The sequence below is a fragment of the Hypanus sabinus genome, chromosome 14 (genome assembly GCF_030144855.1).
Source record: "Hypanus sabinus isolate sHypSab1 chromosome 14, sHypSab1.hap1, whole genome shotgun sequence".
Classification (NCBI taxonomy): Eukaryota; Metazoa; Chordata; class Chondrichthyes; order Myliobatiformes; family Dasyatidae; genus Hypanus; species Hypanus sabinus.
This window is the reverse complement of record NC_082719.1, coordinates 5,072,223-5,080,792: the sequence shown is the minus strand read 5'-3', so window position 1 is coordinate 5,080,792 and position 8,570 is coordinate 5,072,223.

The following is an 8,570-nucleotide window of genomic DNA, read 5'->3' as shown; positions in this document are numbered from 1 at the left end:
TGAGTGGCTGAGTAAGTTGGAATTTGAAGATATTCAGTGCTGTTACATATGTGGGTTACGACCACAGGAAAAAAAAATGGCTGGAGTCACTTGGCACTTTAGTGCAAAGGTGCTTATGAGGTGTGTCAAAAATCAAACTTAGTAAAAAATAGCGAAAATAGCAAAAGATAACTGTCAATATTTATAAAAGATATCTGCTGGAAAGCACAATAATACTGCTTTTGTCCAGTCCCGATCTCTCTTTCTTGTACTGAAAACAATGATCCCCAGATTTATTAGGAACCAGGTCGTGCCAACTTTAATTACCCACAAAGTTAACTTAGGGCTAGACATGAATTAGAAGGTGATGCACCCCACAATGTAGTTACAAGCATATTACAGAATAAACAGAAGTATCTACCTTAAATACAGCATACTGTTATGAATGTGCCGCAACTCTGAGGGGCTGAAGGGTACAAAGTTGCCCCCTCCTTTTTGAGAATCGCAAGATCGCTATTAATTCTGGTCTGGGACCCAGGAAATGAGAGAGAATTTGGAACAAGGTTTGGAATGTGTCCTGGCCTCAGCGAAACAAAATCACCGATAACGGCCATTGTCTCTTGGAGATGGAATTGTGTATTGAGTACTGTACTATTCATTGAAGCCCTCAGGGGATGACCAGAGTGGGCTGGTTCAGGGATTGCATCATCCCAACCTGACTGACGTCTGAGACCCCGTGAGTAAGGGTAAAGCAGGGTCTGGGGAACAACCCCTTTAGACGCACCAGGAGAAATGCTAGAAATCCCGTGACAGTGTTTAATAGCCACAGCCGGTGGGGGGCTCGTGTGTGTCCTTCCCTTGCCTGGGACTGGCGGGCTCACCACAGAAGAACGGCTTAGCTAACGAAGAGGCCACAAGTGAACGGCCACACCAATGAGACTCTGACAGATCAAAACCATAAAAGAAATCGGCAAGTTTTTCTCCAAATCTCTCTCTCTCTCCAACCATTGCAAACCCAGCGAACCCCAAGGGCTGCAGCCTGCATGAACTGAGTGAGCTTTATATTTCCATCGGACAATACATTATCCCATAGACAATGATAGAGCTATTTCTTATTGATTATTATTATACCCACACTTTTAGATTTAGTATTGACGACGTTTATTATCTGTATATTTGCATTGATATTATTTTTGTGTATTTTCACTAATAAATACTGTTAAAAATAGTACCATCAGACTTCAACGGACCTCTCTATCTTTGCTGGTAAGTGACCCAGTTATGGGGTTCATAACAATACAAACAACATATACACATCCCCATCACTAAAGAAATGGAATATTCCACCACGTATGGTGGGAAAGACACAAAAAAGCCGAAGCTTTAGGACCCATTTTAGGCGATCCCAGGGAAGACATTGAAGTGTGTACAGTCAGCACAGTGACAGCAGAATGGCAAGTGTGTGTGTGTGTGAGTGCAAGTGTGTGTGAGTGTGTGTACATGTGAGTGTGTCTGTGTGAGTGTGAGCGTGTGGCGTGTGAGTGTGAGTTTGTGTGTGAGTGTGTCTGTGTGAGTGTGTGTGAGTGAGTGTGAGTATGCGTGTGAGTGTGTGGCGTGTGTGTGAGTGTGAGTTTGTGTGTGAGTGTGAGTGTGTGTGCGAGTGTGTGTGTGAGTGAGTGTGAATATGCGTGTGAGTGTGTGGTGTGTGTGTGAGTGTGAGTTTGTGTGTGAGTGAGTGTGAGTGTGTGTGAGTGCGAGTGTGTGTGCGAGTGTGTGTGTGAGTGAGTGTGTGTGTCAGTGAGTGTGCGTGTGTGAGTGTGTGTGTGAGTGTCCGTGAGTGTGCATGTGAGTGTGTGCATGTGTGTGTGCTTACTAAGTGCTCTTCATCACAAGTGCCTATGAGTCCACTTGTGCAATGCACATTATCCAGAAGTAGAGCACACTGCAGGACCCACTGTAGTGAGTGACAGAATGATAAGTGATCCATATAGCACTGATTCAAACTTTTGACATTATCTAGATACAACTTTCAAATAAAGTAGCTTTTACTTGATCATTTTGGTGCTTTTGTCTGCCTCATTTGTTCTGATTTCTTAAGCACATCAGCCAAACTGGGCAGGAAGACAGCAGATGTAAGTTTCAAGATCCTACTTCTCTTAATTTGTGGCCAAGAGGATTGAGTATCTTTTGTTGACCCACAACAAATAGAGCCAGGATGAGCTTCTTTGGGAACTGATTACTGCCTCTGGAAGCTGTCAACATAGCGGGAGATAAGGTGTTGCTCCATCAACCTGCGTGTGGCCTCAAACGGTCTCCCAGTCTGCGGCGGGTCTCCCCAATGTATAAATGGCCACCGTTTCGCCGAACACCAGCGCTCAGTCCTCCAGCAGAGGCAGGATCTCCCTGTGGCCACACTCTTCAATTCCACAGAACACTCCCACTCCGACATGTCTGTCCATGGCCTCCTCTACCATCAAGATGAGGCCACACGCAGGTTGATGGAGCAATACCTTATCTCCCGCCTAGGTAGCCTCCTACCTGCCGGCATGAACATCCAACTCACAGACCTCCGTTGATACCCCTGCCCCCCTTACCCCATCCCTATCTATAATTTTAGTCTGGTTCTCTTTCTCTCTCTCTTTCCCCCCCTCACTATAATCTCCCCCCAGCCCTACCTTTCTTTCTCTTTTATTTCCCATAATTCTCCACCTTCCCCCCTAGCCCATTTCCCTCCAGCCTATCACTTCCCAGCTCTCTACTTTATCCCTCCCCCCACTTCTTATCCCCCCCTCAACCATCCCATGTTACTGCACTCCTGATGAAGGGTTTCGGCCCAAAACGTCGTCACTACCTCCTCCCATTGATGCTGTCTGGCCTGCTGAGTTCTGCCAGCATTTTGTGTTTTTATTTATTTCCAGCATCTGCAAATTCACTCGTGTTGCCTTTGAATATATCTATTAGATGTTATTTATATAAATAGACATTTATAGAATTTATATATACGTATATTATTTATACATATTCATGTATAATTTATATGTATATATTTACTGTAATTCGCTCTTTTTCATTATTATGTATTGAAGTACTGCCTCAAAGACAACACATTTATATAAAATAGTTAATTAAATAAGTAGTGCAAAATATAGAAATAAAATTGTATTGAGGTAGTGTTCATGGGTTCAAGTCCATTCAGGAATCAGATGGCAGAGGGGAAGAAGCTGTTCCTGAATCACAGAGTGTGTGCCTTCAGGCTTCTGTACCTCCTTCCTAATGGCAGCAATGAGAACGAGGCATGACCTGGGTGATAGGGGGTCCTTAATGGTGTGGAAATGATTCCTAATATAAGTAAATGGTCAAAGCCGAAGTTGTGTAGATGCTGTTCACATGAGAGAGTGAATTGTGCACTAACGTCGGAGGGAAATGGAACTGTTTATTGGGATTGTTTATTTGGAAACCAGGATGAAGCAAATGGGGCAAATGATGCTGAGTTTTTAGAAATATAAATACGGAAGTCATATCCATATATTAGCCTTTTCTGCTTCAATTGGCCCTGCTCTTCAATTTTGCTTTCCTCCAGTTCACTATTTCCTAATGCCTAGGTTTGCTTCTGTTTTCATGAACCACACAGGCCATGAAGAGTTCTTCTTTGAGGATGTGTCTCTTCCATAGGGAACCCAACTAGCCAGTTCCATTCTTTCCCTACTACACTTGGCGTTAAGTCATTCATTCGTCTAGTTTGAGCCTTGGCTGAGGCTTGCGTGTGTGTCCTTGAGCAAGGCACTTAACCACACATTGCTCTGCGACGACACTGGTGTCAAGCTGTATGGGTCCTAATGCTCTTCCCTTGGACAACATCGGTGGCATGGAGAGGGGAGACTTGCAGCTTGGGCATCTGCTGGTCTTCCTTTAAAAAAACCTTGCCCAGGCTTGTGTCCTGGAAACTTTCCAAGGTGCAAATCCATGGTCTATCGAGACTAACGAAGGCCTACACACTACACATCCACATCCTCTGCTGTCTCCTTATCCTTCTCTGGCCATTTCATTAATGTGACTACCCTTTGTAAGACTATAGGAGATTAACAAATATATATCTGTAACTTTTCTGCCAATCTGTTTGAAGTTCATTAAAATAGGATTGCCCTTTAGTTTTCTCTCACTGACATTATGGCTACACTTTGGGCTTTAAATCTAACAACTTAATTTCCGATATCTTCATTCATAACAGTAAATCACTTCATTCTCTAGAGATTTGTTCTTTAAACCTACAAACATTGATTTATGTTTTCTGTACAATCAAAAAGAAGGTAGGAACCTTTGATTCCTGGATCAAAAGCCTAAATGCTGGAAGAAAAATCTCATGCCTCAGGAACAACATTTTTAAAGTTTGGCTGTTTGTTACCCAAAGGTTGCAAATTGTATGTTTATAGAAATGGGGAAATAATGAATTATGGAAATGCATTGCTATTACAAGAATGTAGAGACTGAGGTGAAATAATATGATAATAATTCTCTTACTGGTACAGTTAAATTTACTCTATTTTTCAATGAGGTCATAAATCCAACCCTTTTTTTATGGTACGAACAATGCTATCGTGCAGCTCAATTCCCCTGTGCAGTGGCTCTGGTGTTATTGTCCTTATCTGTTAACTAGCCATTCCAGAATCGGAATCAGGATCAGAACCAAAATCAGGTTTATTATCACTGACACATGATGTGTACATTGCAAGGCATAAAGATTAATCTAAGTCACAATGAATGGGGAAAAGAAACAAAAAGGCGAATTGCCAACAGTTGGAGATAATTGATGTTCATGCCATCAGGTTGGAGGCTGTTCTCTCCTATTAGACTCCTTTTTCTTCATCCCTTTACCTCTTCCACCAATCCCCTTCAAGCTTCTTAGTTCATCACCCACCCAACTTCTCCCTCACCTGGTCTCACCTATCTCCCGAGCTTTTACTCTTTCCCGTCCCCACACTTCCTTATTCTGCTTTCCTTTCCAGTCCTCATGAAGGGTCTCAGCCCAAAGCATCGGCTGTATATTCTCTTTCATAGATGCTGCCTGACTTGCTGAGATCTCCCAAAATTTTGTGCAAGTTATTTCAAGTTACTCAGATCATTTGTTCTCACCCTGGCCATGTTATGATGCATGTAAACAGAGAGTGGACAGCGGGAGAGGGGAGCAATATACTTAAAAATTAAACTTCTTTGTCTGGAGCATCAGAAAACCTGTTTCACATGATCAGAGATGTAAAGAATGTGCATCATTCAACACCTCAAGATTCAAAGCATCCTTGGATGGAAAATTGAGGTCATAAATGTACACTAGAGGTCACTCTTGCTGCCATGAAATTAAAACTTGAATCAAATGTAAATTTAAAATATTGCCTCATCAGTTAATCGATTGGTCAAGCAGGGTAGGTAATGTATATGTTTTTGTCATCTACTTTTCAGATTCTACTATATCTGAGGAGAGCGAACACATTGCTTTTCAGATTCGGAATTGCAAAGCAGACAGGGTGGTTGCAAGGTTCCACTTTCCCTTTTAGCTGGCAGAGCACAGAAGCAGCCCTGGTGAAGGTGGTAGGAAGGAGGTACTTTCTCTGTTTATGAACAGCTATTAAGAAGATTCAGATGGTTCCGTTTATTATCAGAGAATGTATACTAGCATCAACCTCGCTGTCTCTGCAAAAAAGCATCAGCACCCACCAGCCTCCAAAGAAATGCAAAGCACCCAAGGGGAGACCATGATCAGCAGACAACAAAAAGCATTGTTTATCTGGCATTTTTGGCATGCCACAACTTTCTCCCTCTCACTAAAAAGGGGTAGAGTGATTTCACAGTGAAAAGGGAGACTAGCAGTCACTATTATGGTGTTATGGTCTATTGTATGGCTTTTATTCCAAGATTCTCCAACTTGAGAATTGGCAGCAAACTCTCCCCATCTCTGAGAAAAAGAGAGAGTGTGATTGGCCGACTACAAAGACCTCCATCTGTACTTCCGCTGCAGCAAAACCCTGTTGTTCTTTCTATTGTAATACAACACCGGCTTGGAATCAGCCGTCCACAGGGCCACGCCTCCGTGGCACCATCTTCCAAGCTGCACTTGCAGAAAGTCGGAAGACAGTTGGCCAGCAAACTCATCCGCCATTAAAAAAAAACACAGTTTGAGTGCCGTTGCAGGTCAGGACCTCGATAGAACTCCAGCACCTTGAAAAGGAAAAAAAGAGACACTGAAAAGAGAAATTTAAGCTGTTTCCATCGATGAGCTCAAAGTGCCAGCCACTTGGTGCCTTCTTCACTCTGCCCACTTGAGCGTTTTAATATTTGAAAACTGCCAGGCATGGAAATCCTGTTGTTAGCTCAGCTCTGTCTCTTTCTGTGCACTCCCTGTTCTCACCAGCAGGGGCCATGAAAATCAATCCCATTGTTGCTTCATCTGACAAGTGTTCTTGTTTAGCTACAAAACTTCTTACTGGATGTCTCGCTTGGAATTCGGGCAGTGGAGCCTTTGCTTCCTAAGCGGCTGGATTGTACGATGAAGCTTTGTTTGTGTCAGTGGTCATTGTCAGGGCCATCTAATGCAAGATGCTTTCTTTTTTTCAATTGTTCCTCTGAAGGTGGGGAGGTCCAGCAAAATGGAAATGCAAGCCCAAATTCCTTGCATTATATTGCTTAGATAGTTAATATGTTTGGTCTTGGTAATTATCTCCATTGCTATGCACAGCTGTGAAGTAAGATTGATGCATTGTTCCTGCCTGTTCTGTTCTGTCACTCCAAACGTAAACTACAGATTAGCCTTATGGTCCCATGCAATGGTTAGGCGGTGCAAAACTAGCAATCTATTTTGATTTGCTAAGTGGTGTGGCTCCACTGTTTATACAGCAGACATGAATAATTTGTGTACAGGCACTAATACTTGAACTTCCTTTTTCTATTGTCTATTCTATATTGTACCCTTAATAAAAGAAGGATGGGGAGTGTGAATGAGAGAGAGAGGTTCCTACGTTTATTTATTTGTTGAGATACATTGCAGAATAGGCCCTTCCAGCCCTTCGAGCCACACTGCCCAGCAACCCCCGATTTAACCCTAGCCTAATCACGGGGCAATTTACAATGACCAATTGACCTACCAACTTTGGACTGTGGGAGGAAACCAGAGCACCTGGAGGAAACCCAGGCGGACACTGGGAGAATGTACTAACTCCTTACAGACAGTAGTGGGAATTGAACCTGGGTCTCTGGTACTGTAACGTTTTGTGCTACCCACTAGCTACCGTCCTGCCCCATATGTTTGCTGTCCAGTGATTAACTTACTCATTACCACCTTGGGTGACCCTACCAGGAACTAAGAGCCAGATGGCTAAACTCCAGGCAGCATCGCACTCGGGGCTTCAGCAGCTCACAAGCCTTGCCACCGTGACAAGGCGGTGATCCTCGTCGCCGTGACAAGGCGGTGATCCTCGTCGCCGTGACAAGGCGGTGATCCTCGTCTCCGTGACAAGGCGGTGATCCTCGTCGCCGTGACAAGGCGGTGATCCTCGCCGCCGTGACAAGGTGGTGATCCTCGCCGCCATGACAAGAAGCCTCCTCTGAGGAAAAAGCAACAGAATGAAGTTCTGGTCTTCAATATAAATGACATGGAAGCACAAGGCATATGATATCAAGCAAGTCTGCAGGGCTTTGTGATAGTTATTTCAGTGCACTCAGAGAAAAACACAAGGAAGGAAATGTGTGGCTTGACTTAATAACGGAGTGCTCAATCTTTATGTACTTGCTTTGGCAAGATACAAGGTAACACTGGCAATATACAGTGACATTTTGTGAGCAGTTTACAGAACTACTAGATATACATCTTCTGAACTGTTATCTCTGCAGACTGCAGCCTGTATTTTCCCTCTAGGAAATACACTTTGCAATCATCTCTTTACAACTCATAGAAACATAGAAAATAAAGAACCTACAGCACAATACAGGACCTTTGGCACACAAAGCTGTGCCGAACATGTACGTACTTTAGAAATTACCTAGGGTTACCCATAGCCCTCTATTTTTCTAAGCTCCATGAACCTATTCAAGAGACTCTTAAAAGACTCTATTATATCTGCCTCCACCACCACCGCCAGTAGCCCATTCCACACACTCACCACCCTTTGCATAAAAAACTTACTCCTGACATCTCATCTGTACCTACTTCCAAGCACCTTAAAACTGTGCCCTCTCTTGTTATCCATTTCAGCCCTGAGAAAAAGCCTCTGACTATTCACACAATCAATGACTCTCATTATCTTATACACCTCTATCAGGTCACCTCTCATCCTCTGTCGCTCCAAGGAGAAAAGGCCAAGTTCACTCAACCTATTCTCATAAGGCGTGCTCCCCAATCCAGGCAACATCCTTGTAAATCTCCTCTGCACCCTTTCTATAGTTCCCACACCCTTCCTGTAGTGAGGCGACCAGAGCTGAGCACAGTACTCCAAGTGGGGTCTGACCAAGGTCCTTTATAGCTGTAACATTACCTCTCGGCTCTTGATCTCAATCCCACGGTTGATTAAGGCCATTACACCGTATGCCTTCTTAACCACAGAGTC